General features: G+C 59.7%; 1 long non-coding RNA gene across 1 annotated transcript in view; it reads left to right on the forward strand.

The window, feature by feature from the left end:
• Positions 1-1,085: 1,085 nt before the first annotated feature.
• LOC134557067 (uncharacterized) overlaps positions 1,086-15,476 on the forward strand; it is a 36,301-nt gene continuing 21,910 nt past the window's right edge. The window contains exons 1-2 of the long non-coding RNA XR_010081983.1: positions 1,086-1,410; positions 8,350-8,783. This is a non-coding gene — a long non-coding RNA (uncharacterized LOC134557067). The remainder of the gene's footprint in view (positions 1,411-8,349; positions 8,784-15,476) is intronic.

Consider the following 15,476-nt stretch of genomic DNA (forward strand, 5'->3'; position numbering starts at 1 on the left):
GGAGCTCCATCACCCGAGCCTTTTCCCAGCTCTTCCCTCGCTGCCAGCCCCGTTCCACCTCTTGCCAAACAGGTTTGGATTTCCAGACCGTGGCTATGAAAACGCAGCTCAGCCCCCTCCTGCACAGCGCTGAAATGTGGCTTTTCCCCTTTTTAATATCCCCCAAACCACGACCTTTTCCCTCCTTCAGCAGGCAGCCAACACAAGCACAACAATGCGATCCGTGCGGCGTTTCAGCTGCGGTTTCTTCAAGAAATTCATCTGCTCTCGAGGCAATTACGGGCGGGGAAGCATTTCCACCCCGGCTTCGGGCCCTGAACTGCTGCCAGCAGGGATTTTTTCCCTTCCCCTCCGCTCTCCCTCTCGCTCCCTCAGCCCCCCTTGTCCTAGAGAACCTCTGTGGTTTCTCCTCAGCAGCAGTTCTGGGGCTGTGGGGTGGCAAATCCCGGCCCGGTGCAGGTGGGGAGGGGCCGGCTCTGTGTCCCTGTCCCCCCCGGGGTGGGACATGTCCCAGCTGGACCCGGTTTGTGCAGGATCATCCCCCCCTTCTGCACCCTCCCCTCTGCCCCAGCTCCTGGAGGGGACGGCGGGCACGGTGCCACCCTCTCCTCGTGCCCGCTGTGCCCTCCAGGACCTTCCCAACGCCCGAGGGGACCAGAGGGGACCCGGCTCCCCCTGGGTGACCCTGCCAGCACCCAGGGCTTGGCAGAACCCTCCTGAAATAAGCCCCGAAGTCAACAGCACGGTTAATTGCTCATTCATCCCTCGGACGGGTTAATAATTAAGTTAAATTAATAATTGGGAGAATAATTAAACGGAACGAGAAGCGGCACCCGGCGCGATTGAGGCGTTTTGGGGTTACTCATTCACTCCGGGGCCGCCGGGCTGGCGGTGCCGGGGACGCGGCTCCCGCCTTCCCGGGAAAATCTGGAATTTCCCAGGCAAAACCATCGGCTCGTCCCTGCCCCGGGGAGCGGCGGGGTCCCGGCGGGGAGGAAACCGCGCCGAGCCCCGGCTCCTCCCGGAGCGCCCCGGGAGGGACGGACGGACGGACGGACAGAGGGACGGAGGGAGGGCCACGAGGGCGGGGAGAGGCGGCTCCAGGCCCGGGGGAGGAACTACAAGTCCCGTGGAGCCGCGCCGCCCGCGCGGGGCTATAAAAGGGGGAATGGCCCGGCAGCCGCAGTCGGAGCATCCCCGGCTGCGGCGGAGCCGCTCCCGCTCCGCATCCCGGGGATTCCCGCCGGGAGAGGGGAGCGGGGCCGTGCCCCGACCCCCGGAGCAGGCTGAGGCTCTGGACGACGAGGAGGAGGAGGATGAAGAGGATGAGGATGAGGAGGATGAGGAGGATGCAGCTCCGCGCTCCGGGGGAGCCGCAGCCCCGCGAGGCTCCGGGCGCTGCCGGCGGAGGTGGGAGCGGAGGGGCTCGGGGGGTCCCCGCTGGGCTCGGGGGGTCCCCGCTGGGCTCGGGGAGTCCCCGCTGGGCTCGGGGGGTCCCCGCTGGGCTCGGGAGGTGCGGGGGGTCAGCACGGGGCTCCTCCGCCCCGCCGGCGGTCCCGGTTCGTGGGGGCTGCGCCGGGCGCTGCGGGTCCCCTCGGTCCCCCCTGTGCCACCCCTTTGTGTCCCCCCGGGATGCTCCCGGTGCCTCCGAGCGGGGCGGAATTTCCCCTGCTCTCCGAGGAACAGCCTGTGCCTGCTGTTTCCCTTCCTTGTTGGCGGCATTTTTGGCGGTCTGGTTTATTTTTTTTTTTTTTGCGGGGTGGTTTTTTTTGGTTTATTTTTAGGCACCCTCGCGCTGCTTTTCCCTTCCCTGCCGTGGGAATTTGCTCCCCAGAAGTCTCACCCCGGGGCAGGTGCCCGGGCGGGGCCTTGGGCAGGGTCTGCAGCCCCTCGGAGCCGCGTCCCCTCCCCGCCGGGGTGTCCCCAACCCCGGCGCTTCGCGGGCTCTGGGATGCACAGGGGCACTTCTGTGCGAATCCCGGAAAAAGGAAAAAAAAAAAAAAGAAAGAAAGAAAGAAATAACGATTCCTTTCTTTTGCTGGCTCCAACAAAAAGCCCACGCCAGTCTAGACCTGCAGCCGGCAGCACACGGGGAATGAGCGCTGGCTGCTCCCGGCGTGGCCGGGGGAGCTGCGGGGATCCCTGCGCGGGGCCGGGGATGCTGCGTGGGGCAAAGGATGTCCGAGGGGGCCTGGAGGGGAACCAGAGGAGCTTTTATCGCCCGGACATTGTCGCTGCTGGCTCGGGATTCCTCCGAAGGCTTTGGAGGAGTTGCCCAGCTCCTGATTGAGACATCTCCTAATCGCGGGCGCAGCCGCGGGGAAGTGGGGGCAGAGCGCTGGTGACTCAGGCCTTGGGAAGAGGCTGCGATTGCTTTGCCCGGGGCTGTGGAGGGGAGATTCCAGTGGGAAACTGGAGCAGGGCTCCCGAGGACAGAGCAGGCAGGGGATGCTTTCAGCCCCTCACGTTGCTCATTTCCCCGTGGATTTGGGGCAGAAATCTCCCTGGTTTGCCCCAGTGCTTCCCCAGGTGTGGATCTGCGGTGTGAGGGCAGCTGGAGCCCCGATGTGGGGACAATCACCTCGTGCTCCCTTTTCCCAAGGCTCTGCTGCAGAACCAGCCGGGTCTGCCCTATCCAGATTTTCCTTTTGAAGTTCACCGGGTGCTTTCCTCGTTCAGGTGTCCCAAAACGAAGGTCTGGGAGATGTGGCAGCCCTGGGACTGCATTTGATGCGGCAGTGACGGCCCCATCTGGGGCTGTGGGGTCACTGTGGGAATGTCAATCCTTTGGGAAGAGGCTCCCAGCTGAGGCGTGGAGAAGCTTTGGGGAGTGTGAAAAAAAACAAACCCCAAATTCCATTTCTTGTGAGGTCAGGAGGAGGTAAAATCCCCGTTGTGGTGACACCTGTGTGGTGTCTCCTGAGGCAGGAGGGATTTTGGCAAGGCTGAGGTGTTTCCTGGGGAATTAGGAATTTTGGGAAGGCTGAGGTGTTTCCCAGGCAGGAGGGATTTTGGGAAGGCTGAGGTGTATCCTCGGGAATTAGGAATTTTGGGAAGGCTGAGGTGTTTCCTGAGGAATTAGGAATTTTGGGAAGGCTGAGGTGTTTCCTGAGGCAGGATGGGTTTTGGGAAGGCTGACCCAGCTCAGGAACTCTGCTCAGGCAGGTTCAGCCCCAGGAGCTGCAGGTGCTTCTCCTGCCCACGGGATTTGGGAACAGGAGTGTCCCTGCCGGGAATCCAGGGCTGTGGAGTCCAGCAGGATCCTCCTGCCTGCTGAGGCAGGGAAAAAATCCCAGATGGGCTCATCCCACTCTCGGGGATGTTGGCAGGAGCTGGTTTGAGCTGGAGCTGCCCCCCTTGGCTGAAGGATCCCCCAGATCCCTCTGGAATGGCTGGGACGTGCTGGGAAAGGAGGAGTCACCCCTAAAGGGCTGGAAAATGAGGAATGTCCTGGGAAAGGAGGATTCACACTCTTGAAGGGTTGGAAAATGAGGAATGTCCCAAGGAAGTGGATTCATCCCTCCTGGGCTGGAAAATGGGGAATGTCCCCGCAGCCCGGGGCAGGGGGTGGCCACAGCAGAGCGGTGTCACCTGCAGGGTTTGAGGGACAGCTCTGAGTTAAATGGGATTTTGGGGGGGTTCAGGGGTCTCTAAGCTTGGCTGCCAGCTGAGCTGCGCCTGGTTGAGCCAGGCTCAGGGTTACAGGTGCAGGGAGGCTCGGGGAACGCTGGCACCTGGTGACATCTGGTTCCTGTGACATCTGGAAGCCGCTGGCTCTTCCAAGGCTGCACTTTTTCCATTCCCCTCCTGCCTGGCTTTAAGTACACCCAGCCCAGCAGCCTCCCTTCCCCTGGCCGGGGTCTGGGCAGTTTTGGGCTCGGGCTGCTCCATCTGGGAATTCTCCTGGCTAAGGCACCATCAGACCCTTAAATTTTCAGAGATCAAAAGTTTTTGGGCCACACCCCGCCCCTCCCCGCGGCTCCTGACAGCGGGGGGATCCTGCCAGGAGCACAATGCGCCTTCCTGGGGGGGTCTGGGGGCTTGTTTGAACTTTGAACAGAAAAAGCAAAGCAACAAAAGAGAGGCTGAGGAGCGGCAGTGACCGCGGCCGGGAGCCGGGGCTGCCTCACAAAGGGTGGCCTTGTTCGGCCGGGCTGGTTCCTGCAGGAAAGATGGATTTAAAGCGGGAGCGAGGGCCAGAGGAGCGCCCCGTGTTGGTGTAAACGCGGCACGGGAGCGCTTTGATTGCCTCCGGCACTGCCCAGAGGTGCTGCTCCTTTCTGGCCAAAGCTCTGGAGCAGGGTTTGCCCGGAGCCCCTGGGGGCTCTCGGGGCTCTGTCCTGCTCCCAGCCCGATTTTAGAGCTCCAGGGCTTTCCCTTTGTTGAGTTTTATCTTCTTTTTGCCAGGGTCGGGATTAGATGCTCCAGACGGTGTTTTTTGTTCAGACTCAGATATTTATTAATTCTTATCTTTATTACACACCATGAGTTCTACAGCCCTTCTAGCTAAAAACCTGAAAATGGCCCCTATCTCTCTAAGAGGCCTTTTAAGGATAAACCATCCAGATAAGAAATGACGCCTAAATTATTTTTACTTTTAACCCAATAACCAACCACTCCTTGCCTGAAATGCAGATTTTTCTATCCAAAACACCACCCAGACCCACGGAGAAGGAGGTGAAAAAGAAGGACTGGCCAAAGACCTGAATCCTCCATCTTGCTTTATAGATATTATTATATTCTAAACCCTTAAACTCTAAGTTTCCCACCCTGTGATTTCACACTCTTCTATCCAAACTCCACACCACAATCCCAGTGCTGTCACTCAATTTCTCCACAGCCTCAGGTTAAAGGCAGTGTTGGTTTGGGGTCAGGGCCTGTCAGCACAGAAAGTCTGGAATTTTCTGTTCCGGGGGCTCCAACACCTCCCAGTTTTGGGTTTCCCACTGGGATTGCAGGGAGCATTTTCCTGGCCAGCACGGGAGGAAAATCGCGGTCAGAGCTCGTTCTCACCCCGGGTCCCTGCCGGGATTCTCCCCGGAGCTGATGAGGTGCGAAGCCCTCGGCCCCGGGGTTGTGCTGCTGCCCTGCCCTCAGGAGGGAATTTTTTATTTTTCATTTTTTCAATCGGCTGCTCCTTCTGCCAAGCCACAGATGGTTTGTTTTTCCTTTTTTCCAGAGCTAAACCCTAAGCCTTTAAACAAACGCGTTTGATCCTGGGTGGTTGTGCAGTTTTCCTGAGGGGGGAAAAAAAAGGAATAAATCTCGGGATGGGTTTTGTATCAGGAGCAGGCTCGGGCCCTTTCTAAAGCTGATTCCTCCGGGGTTTTATTCCTGCTTTTGCTCCCTGGCAGGGGATCAGAGCTGCAGGAAAACCTCCCGAGGTTCTGGAAGGAGCAGGGAAAAGCTCAGCCTAAGGCAGCCTTGAGCCTTGCTGGGAGCAGGCCTGGATCAGCAGGGCCAGAGGGGCTTTGTGCCCTGCAGGAGCTCCGGGCTGGCTGCTCGGGGACCTCGGTGTCACACTGTCCCCAGCCTGGGGTGGCTGCTCAGGGACCTCGGTGTCACACTGTCCCCAGCCTGGGGTGGCTGCTCAGGGACCTCGGTGTCACACTGTCCCCAGCCTGGGGTGGCTGCTCAGGGACCTCGGTGTCACACTGTCCCCAGCCTGGGGTGGCTGCTCAGGGACCTCGGTGTCACACTGTCCCCAGCCTGGGGTGGCTGCTCAGACACCTCGGTGTCACACTGTCCCCAGCGTGAGCTGGCTGCTTGGGGACCTCGGTGTCACACTGTCCCCAGCCTGGGGTGGCTGCTCGGGGACCTCGGTGTCACACTGTCCCTAGTGTGGGGTGGCTGCTCGGGGACCTCGGTGTCACACTGTCCCCAGCCTGGGGTGGCTGCTCAGGGACCTCGGTGTCACACTGTCCCCAGTTTGGGGTGTCACTGCTGCCTCTGGAGCTGGTTCAGCTCCTGCTGCTCCTTCCAGCTGCACTCCCAGGCTGAAGCCTGAGGATTTTTTGGAAGTTTTTCCCAAGTTTGTAAGGGAAATGCCATTTTTTGGGAGCGGGGTCTGCTGGAGGCTCTTCAGGAGCTGTGGGGTGGCAGCTCAGGGTGCTGGCCCTGCCCATCCTCGACCCCTGACACAAACCCAGGGCTGGCACTGCCCCAGCGCCAGGGAAGGTGGCCCTGGAGGGACACTGCCACCTGGGCTGCCAGTGACACCACTGCCTGTCCCTGAGGTCGGGAACTCCAGGAATTCCAGCAGCTTTCCTGCAATTCCAGGCCCTGGAGAGCAGGTCCCTTCCCCGCTGGGAGTTGGAGGTTTCCTCACACCCAGCTCCTCCTTGGGCTTGGCCTGGCTCTTGTTCCAGCACTTCCCGAGCAACTGGAGTGGGAGAGGGACTGAGGGGTCCCCGGGGTGCCAGCGGGGCCAGCAGGGCTCCATGAGGGGTCCTGGGGAGGGGCTGCACTGGGGTGGGGGCAGCAGGGTCCTGCTTGGCCGGGCTCGGGGGGGATTTGGCCACCAGTGACCCCTGGGAGGGAGTGGGAGCTGAATCCATCCCCCGAGGGGGTCGGGTCTGTGCTGGAGGTGAATGAGGCTCCCCAGGCAGAGCTGAGCTCCTGTCCCTGGGCTGGGGAGGCTGAGGATGGGCAGGAGGAGCCACTGCAGGGCCCTCTGCAGCTGCTTCCCATGGGAATGCCATCCCTGGCTGCAGGGACACGGGGACAGCAGTGCCTGCAGGGACACGGGGACAGCAGTGCCTGCAGGGACACGGGACAGCAGTGCCTGCAGGACGGTGGCACCCGTGGGGATTTCATCCCGGGGTAATCCCTTTTTCCCCACAGAGGCAGGAAAAGGTGGCTCATGGAAGTGGCACCTGCCTGTGGGAGGGAGGACAAGGAGCAGGAGAGCTCCTGTCTGGGCTGTCCCCTCAACAAACTGCCCGTGACCCTCCTGCCACCCCTCTGCTTGTCCCCGTGGGCTCTGCCCAGCCCGGGGCTCGGAGGGGGAGGGAGAAGCTTCCCAGCCCAGCGGCCTGGATGGGGAATAATGCTCCCCTTTTTATGGCTTCTTCAATTGTTCCTGAAAATCCTTTTTAAAAAGGAGGAAAGTTCCTTCCTTCCTTTCAGCTCCCGGTATCTTGAAGAATTCGCTCCATTGTGAGGCCAGGACAGAGACCCTTCTATGAGGGCTGTCCCCGAGCCCCCTCCCCGCGCCCCTCCCGCCCCGTCCCAACAAGCCCCCATTCTCCTCTGAAGAGGGTCCCTCTGTCTAACGCCAAGTAACTCTTAAGGGCAGCATTTATCCCGGGGCACTCAGCTCACAAAGAGTGCCGGAGTGTCAAATAAACTCCCCGCAGCCTGCAAAGAGCTCAGGAAAGAAAACACAAAACCCCCTTTCTTTCCACCCCTGCGGGGAAACAAATACGGACTTTGTGCCGGCGGCAGCGGAGCCCTAACGAGCCCGAGCGGGGCTGCGGCGAGCCCGGCCCGCGGGGTGGCCGGGCAGGGGCTCCCGGGGGACCTGGCACACGGCGAGGGCTCCAGCCCCCCCAAAAACCCTGCTGGCTGTCCCCTGTCCCCGCCGCGGATCGCTTGGGGAGGAGCCGGGCTCTGCCGGGGCTGTCCCCGGGGAGGAGGGACGGGCTGTGCCCGCCGCATCCTCAGCAGCGCCCGGGAGCCCTCGGGGGGCTCCGCTGCCGCTGTCCCGACGGGAATTCGGCTTGGGAATGTCAGCTCTGAGTGGTAGCGCTGTTGGCTGTGTGCGGAGGATGCAAGGAGTCAGCCCCGGGCTCTTCTCCTGGATGGATCCAGACAGGGATCCCCTGTGCCAGGATTGGTGGGACCAGTCCTGAGCTCAGCTCCTGGTTTTCTGATGGGAATTCAGCTTGGGAATGGTCAGCACTGAGCCCCAGCGCTGTTTGCTGTGCATGGGGGATGCGAGGAGTCAGCCCCGGGCTCTTCTCCTGGATGGATCCAGGCAGGGATCCCATGGGCCAGGATGGATCCAGACAGGGATCCCATGTGCCAGGAGGGATCCAGACAGGGATCCCGTGTGCCAGGATGGATCCAGACAGGAATTCCTTGTGCCAGGATGGATCCAGACAGGGATCTCGTGTGCCAGGAGGAATTGCTGGGACCAGTCCCGTGTGAGGAAGTGGTCGGGGCTCCCTGGGGCCTCTGCCCAGCAGCAGCAGAGAAAATCCAGGTGGCTCCCCGAGTTTGGCACGGCCTGGATGCTGAATTTGGGGATCTCTTGGGCCTCTTCCTCAGACCTGCTCAGGTGCCCGAGGACAGCCAGGACTGACCGAGGTCGCTCCCGTCCCTCATCCCGGCCTTTGTTTCCCGCAGGTTTGGGCATTCCTGGAGGGATGGACCCCATCGGCCCCAGGAGCTGCTGGACTCTCCTGATGAGGACACCAGGACACACAGGACTGGCTCTTGTCCCCTCCACCGAGACCCTCCCGAGCCGGGATTCGTCCCCGGGTGGTTCCTCAGCGCTGGAATGCCCAGCCCGTGTTTGGGACGGGGTTTGGATGCTCCCTTCTGTCCGCAGCTGGGAATGGCACTGCTCCTCCCAGCCTCTGGATTTACTGCTTTGGGCATCGTCCTGCCGGCACTGGCTCCTCACAGGGAACTTCCCCAGGGACACGGGGAGAAGCTGCACTCACAGCCTGAGGCTACAATTCCCTCTTTTTCTGGGCTACCCTGAGCATCCCTCCTCTGGAGGAGGAAGGATTCCATGATTCCATGCACTCCTGGATGATACATCCTGCTGCTCTGAGGTGAGTCAAGAACGTGTGTTTTTCCTTTTTTTTTTTTTTTTTTTTTTTTTTTTAAATTTTGTTTTCAAAGCACCTTCCTGTTGGATTTCTTGGAAAATTATATTTTCCCTGTCTTGAAGAAAAAAAATAATGCCCAGTCCAGGGAGCTGCTGTGAGGGATTGAGGGATCAGACAGGTTTGTTCTGACAGCTGGACAGGCTGTTTTAATCAATACATGAATTTTTTAGTGCCATTCCATCTTGAAATCCCCAACAGGAGTTTTCTTCCTGGAGTTTTATCTCTGAGTAATGGATAAAAGGTGCAAGGCTGCAGCTTCCCGGGAGGTTTTCCTTTCTTCCCCTCAGGAGGGGAATCCTGGTGGTTTCCCACTCTCCTGAGGCAGTGGTGGCAGCAGAGGGGACACTTGGCAGGGTCCCTGGGGACAGCGTGTGCCTTGTCCTGAGGGGCTCCTGGTGGCTCCGGGAGGAGGTGACAGGCTCCCTTTGGGAGGGAGGTGCCGGGAGCCTCCTGGGGATCCAAAATTCGCTTTCCTGCTGGAAAACCGTGCCAGACTTTGGGTTTTGAGGGGACTTGTGCTGGTGTTGTCACCTGGGTGTGGCATGGGACAAGTGCCTGGGAGCTGCTGAGGGCCGCAGGTTCCCTCTGCAAGGGTGATTCCCATGGATCGGGGGATCGGGAGCGCATCCCGGGCTCGAGGTGCCGGATCCCGGTGGGGGCGCGGGGGCACATCCCGGCTGGGAAATGCGGGATTGCGGGGGGATTCCCGGGAGATTCCGGAGGGATTCTGGAGGGATTCCAGCCGAATTCTGGCGGGATTCCGGGGGGATTCCGGGGGATTCCAGCGGGACCGGGGGTCTCTGCCGGGCTCGCGCTGACCCCTGGCGGCAACGCCGGCAGCGCCTGCAGAGCCCGGCGGGGCCCGCAGGGGGCGAGCGGGATTCTCTGGGATGGGATGGGATGGAATAGACCTTAAATCCCGTCCAGTGCCACCCCTGCCATGGCAGGGACACCTCCCACTGTCCCAGGCTGCTCCAAGCCCTGTCCGACCTGGCCTTGGGCACTGCCAGGGACGGGGCAGCCACGAATCCCTTCCCAGTCTCCCACCCATCCCTGCCCTCTGGCAGTGGAAGCCGCTCCCTGTGTCCTGTCCCTCCATCCCTTGTCCAAATCCCCTCATCGATTCCTCTGAAGCTGCTGCAGGCGCTGGAAGGGATTTTAAATTTTCGCTAGAGGCTGAACATTCCCAACATTCCCAGCCTGGCTCCAGAGCAGCCCTCTGCTCTCTGAGCTGGAAAAGCTGGAAAAATATCTCCAAATTTCCCTAGAGTGACCAGTATCTTTGGGAGCAGCAGTTAAACCCTGCAGGGCTGCTCCGGAGGAGGTGGGATATTGGGGAAAAACCATCCAGCGGGTGTTCCATCCGGGAAGTCGCACGGGAGTGACAGTGGCTTCCAGCGAAGCCGTCCCGCGGCCGCTGGATGGCAGCGGAGCTCCGCGGCATTCCCGGTCTGCGGCATTCCCGCTGCCGGCCCTGCCTCCATCCCCCTCCATCCTCTGCCTCCGTCCCCCGCTCCCTGCGCTGAATTCATCTCCTGCTCCATTCCCTGCTCCATTCCCTGCTCCATTCCCTGCCCCATCCCAGCTCCATCCCTGCTCCATCCCTGCTCCATCCCTGCTCCATTCCCTGCCCCATCCCTGCTCCATCCCTGCTCCATCCCTGCTCCATCCCTGCTCCATCCCTGCTCCATCCCTGCTCCATCCCTGCTCCATTCCCTGCTCCATCCCTGCTCCATCCCTGCTCCATCCCCTGCTCCATCCCTGCTCCATCCCCTGCTCCATCCCAGCTCCATCCCAGCTCCATCCCAGCTCCATCCCAGCTCCATCCCAGCTCCATCCCTGCTCCATCCCTGCTCCATCCCAGCTCCATTCCCAGCTCCATTCCCAGCTCCATCCCTGCTCCATCCCTGCTCCATCCCTGCTCCATCCCTGCTCCATCCCAGCTCCATCCCTGCTCCATCCCTGCTCCCCTGGTGTCTCCCACCCTGCGGGGTCCCCGTGGGTGCTGCTCCCAGGGGTGGGCAGTTCCCGACCTCCCGGGATGCCCATGGAGGCACAGACCCCAAACCCAAGTAATTATTTGGGATAATTAATTGGATTTGATCCCTGTGTGTGGCTTCCAGCTCTGGATATTCCCTGATTCCCCAGCCCAGCCTGGTTCTTGACTCCCTGGGAGCAGAGCACGGAGGGAATGAGGGGTGAGGATGAGGAGGGAGCGGATCTGAGGTGACAAATGTGACCTCTATGGATCTGCCTTCAGCCAAAACCCTGTGGCACCTGGGCAAACTCAAACTTTATCTGGAATGCTGCTGATCCCTGAGCGTGAGCTGGGAATGTGGGATGTGGGGAGGGTGCACAGGGACAGGAGGGGGAGCTTTGCCTCGGGCTGTCTCCAGCTGTGCCCCCCGTGGGATGGCTCAGCGCGCTCCCTTCTCCCGAGGAAAAGCTTGGGAAGCTCCTGCCCTGCCTGGAAAGCTCCTGCCCTGCCTGGAAAGCTCCTGTCCTGCCTCTCCCTTTCCCTTTTGCTTCCCCCTCCCTCCCCAGCTCCCCGGGACAGCAGGGATCGGGAGCCTCTGGGAATGGGTGAATTACTGCGGGATAATCCCGCGGCTTTGGCTGCCTCGGGAGCAGCTCCCGAGCACTCCCAGGCTCCTGGGCTGGCACTTCCCGAGCTGAAAGCTTTCCCTGTCCGGGCTCCTCCCGAGCTGCAGCCAAGGGCGAATTCCAGCGCCGATACCAGCCCCGGCCCGGGTTTCCATGGTGAAGGCATTTGGGGTTTGCTGCGAAAAGCCGGGTTTGGGGAAGTTTTTAGCTGGGAATGGCACAGTCTGTCCATGCCTGGGCTGCTCCCTGTGTGGGGAGAGCTGTGTGAGCCCAGCAGAGAGCTTGGAAAGGGCCCTGAGAGCCTCGGGGCCGGCCCGAGCTCAGTTCTCACATTGCTCTGCACTCCAGGAGTCCCCTCTGGCTCGGGGACACTGGGATTTGTCCTGGGATCTGCTTTTCCTCACCCAGGAACTGTCCCAGCTCCTCTCCCCAGCTCCTTTCCCCAGCTCCTTCCCCAGCTCCTCCTGCTGCTGTTACAGCCCGCACTAAACCCGATTTATGGAATTTCCCGAGGTGCTCCTTCAGGCCCTCCCGTGTGAAAGCCAGAGGAAAACATTGATCCAGGGATTTTGCAGGTTGCACCTCCGAGTAAATGAAGTCTGCCTGACCTGCTCCCCTCGAGCCTCCTGTGTGTCCCTGCGAAGCACAAATCCAGTTAAAAACCCAATTCAGGCTCCCCCAGCGTGGCTCACCTGCCTCTCTAACAAAAAGGAGGTTTGGAGGGGACATTTTTGCCCTTCCCGGGGTGCCCCTGCCCAGCCAGGACATCTCCAGCGCCGCGGGAGCCGCGCTGCGCCCTTGGCCTCTGGAATGCTCTTTTCATTGATATTTTCTGGGAACAAAACCTGCCGCCTTTGTATCCACTGCCCCTTTCTTTGCCCACGCAGAAGGGGAGGGAGGGAAAAGCGACTCAGATATTTTCTTGTAACAAAAGGCCGCGGGTGAATCTGGATCGGCCTCTCCGCTCCGTTTCAGGCCAAATCTCCAGGGTTTTCAGTGGAGAAATTAAAACACTGGAGCTCTCTCTTTTCTCCCGCAGAACAAACAGGAGCGGTTCCCACTTCCTCCCACTCATAAACAAAACCAGCCCGACGTCTCCAGGAGAAACCCTGCCAGGAGCCTTTCCTTCCTAATTGTTTGATATTTTTTCAGCTCTGATTAGTATTCGGGAGTGCCTGGCACACGGGCTGCGGGCTCCGGGAATGGGCTCCCGGCAAATCCTTCCCTCTGCTCCCATCCCTCCTGCCCGGCCCCCTTCACCTTCCTCCTCCCTCCCTCTCCCTTGGGCTTTGTTTCCCGTCCTTCTCCTCGGGATCCTGGTGGATTTTGGCCACCAAATGCATGGCAGGGGGTTGGAACTGGGTGATCCTTGGGGTCCCCTCCAAAGATCCCATGAAATTCCTGCTTTTCCCTTGGAAGCTTCGCTGCCCCTGCAGGAGCTGCCCGAGGCTCTCAAGGCTTTCCAAGCCCTGCCCTGCTGCAGTTCCTTTGCTTCCAGGCACTTCCCTGCCCTTGGGAAGGAGTCTGGCCTGGCCTGGCTGCCGAGGGATTCTCTTTTCCATGAGGAAAGGGCAGGAGAAGATTTGGGAACGCTCTAAAAGAATAAAAGGGTGCAAGGGATGGGTCTGGGCCAGATTTGTCCTGCACAGGGAGATCTCCTCCTCCTGTCTCTGTTAAATCCGTGCAGAGATGGAACCCTGGGAGTCCTGCAGGTCCCACCGTGGGACTGTGACTCAATCCCTGGGGAAGCAGCCACTCGTTTTTCCCACCTCCAGCGTCCTTCCCGGGGGCAGGAGCTGCCCCACCCCGCTCCCTGAGCCCCTTCAGGGGGCAGGAGGAGCCTCCCCACAGCCCGGGCCCGTGGCTGCCTCTCCACGTGCCCGGCTCTGCTCTTGCATCATGTGCTGCAGATTAGGAACGGGATAAGGAATATCCCGGGATGGGGAGGGGCTGGGCAGGAGCAGGGAGAAAGGGGGGGTTAAAGGGTGATGGAATTGGATCGTGTGGGGCACCACTGCAGCAGGGATGAGCCCGGCTTTTCCCTCCTCTGAGCCCAGCTTTTCCCTCCTCATCTTGCAGGGATGAGCCCGGCTTTTCCCTCCTCATCCTGCAGGGATGAACCCAGCTTTTCCCTTCTCTTCTTGTACCTGTGGGATACAAGAACTCCTTTGGGGTGCTCCTGTGGGAGGTTTTGGGAGGATGTGGAGTGTTGATCCCACCTGCCCTGCAGGCGATGGCCCCAAATCCCCTCCCAGCTGCTCCTGCCCTGTCGAATTCCCGGTGCAGCACCTCGGGGTGCTGGGATCAGCTCTGGAATATCCCTGGGCTTTGCTGGGAGTCTGGTGCTCTCCTGGGAATGCTGAGCTCTGTGACTCAGCCTCAATTTCTTCATCCCATAAACAACCACGGGGGTTCCGGCTGTTCTCACGCTTTTCCTGCCTCCTTTTCCAAGGATTTTGGGATCCACTGGGGCTGGAAACCCCAGGGTGGGGTGTTTGTGTCCTTTTCCTTGATCCAGAGGGGAAACCGAGGCTGTGAGGGGTGGAATAACCCATAGAAAGTCATGTGGGAATGGTGGGATCCCGTGGATTTGGATCCTTGGCTCCAAATGGCTGAGTGGAGCTGGGAAAATGGGAAAAATGGGAAAGTTTCAAATGGGAATGGCTGAGCTGAGCTGGAAGAGGGATCCTGAGGAAAAGGAATTGAGCAGGGGAGCAATTCCCTGCCCAGCAGCTTCCAGGCTCTTCCCAGGGCAGGCTCTGAGCAGTTCCAGGCCGATATTCCCTTGGGATGAGGAGATTTTATCCCATTTTTTGCAGCAGGCACCCAGGGATCAGGGCTGGGATTTCCTAAAGCCTCCTGCTTAAGGAGAATGGGACGTGCAAGTCCTGAAGTTCCTCAGGAGCCCCTGTGGAAAATTCCTGCCCGGGATGGAATATTGAGCCTGGGATCTGTCACACCCGGTGCATCCCAGCTCTCCAGGAGGAAACCACTGAGGCACTGCCACAGTTGGTTAATTATAAAATTAAATAACTTCAAAATTAAATAACTTCGAGTAACTTTAAAATTAAAGTTTTAAAGTTAAAACTCCAGCTCCTTCACCCTGGAATGTTCCCCTGAGTCATTCCCATCTTATTTTTGATTTCCGGATGTTTTCACCCCGTGGGTGGGAGAGTCCTGGGAGAAGCCTGGGATGGGGGTGATAAGCAAATCTTGGAAAACAAAGTTCAGGCAAATCCGTGGGCAGGTGAAGAGCAGCTTCCTCTGGGTGGGGACACGCCTGGGAGGGGAAGGGGCAGCTCTGGATTTGGGGGGTTTTGGGGAGCACCTGCCTTGGAGCTGTTGCTCAGCTCTTCTCTCCAGGTTTGAATTTGGTGGGAGCTGCTTTCGCATTCCCTGGGAAAATAACCCCATTTCCATGGGAAAATACCCCTTTTCCATGAGGAAAAATTCCCCTTTTCCCTGGGAAAATGCCCCTTTTCCCTGGGAAAATGCCCCTTTTCCCTGGGAAAATGCCCCTTTTCCCTGGGAAAACGCCCCTTTTCCCTGGGAAAACGCCCCCTTTCCCTGGCAGGAGCGCTGCACGATTCTTTCCCCAGCTGCTTTGTGTTCAGACTGCCCCCGATTTTTGGACCAAGGAGCTCTGTGTGTGCAGCTTTATCACAAAGTAAACCTGGAATGGGCTTTAGGGCCGGGGCTGTTTTTCCAGCTGGGATGTGGGAATGCCTGGCTGTGCCTGAGGACGGGAATGCTCCCAGTTGTGATGTCTGAGGTGGGAGTTTGGCGTTTGGGAGCCCCTTGGGGCTGGGTGAGAGGCAGCAGCTGTTGGGGGATGGTTGGGAAGAGCTCCCAGTTTATCCAGTTAAATTCCAGAGGGTGGGAGCTGCTGGGGCTGTCCCTGCTCGGGCACTGGGATAAAGCTGGAGTGTTCTGTGCCGGGGTTTTGGTGTCTTTTGCAGAATTTGGGGAGGGAGCTCTGTGCTGACCCCCCCTGCTTGGCTGGGATTCCTCTGGGTGTTCCTAAACCTGGCT

The sequence above is a fragment of the Prinia subflava genome, chromosome 12 (genome assembly GCF_021018805.1).
Source record: "Prinia subflava isolate CZ2003 ecotype Zambia chromosome 12, Cam_Psub_1.2, whole genome shotgun sequence".
Taxonomy (NCBI): Eukaryota; Metazoa; Chordata; class Aves; order Passeriformes; family Cisticolidae; genus Prinia; species Prinia subflava.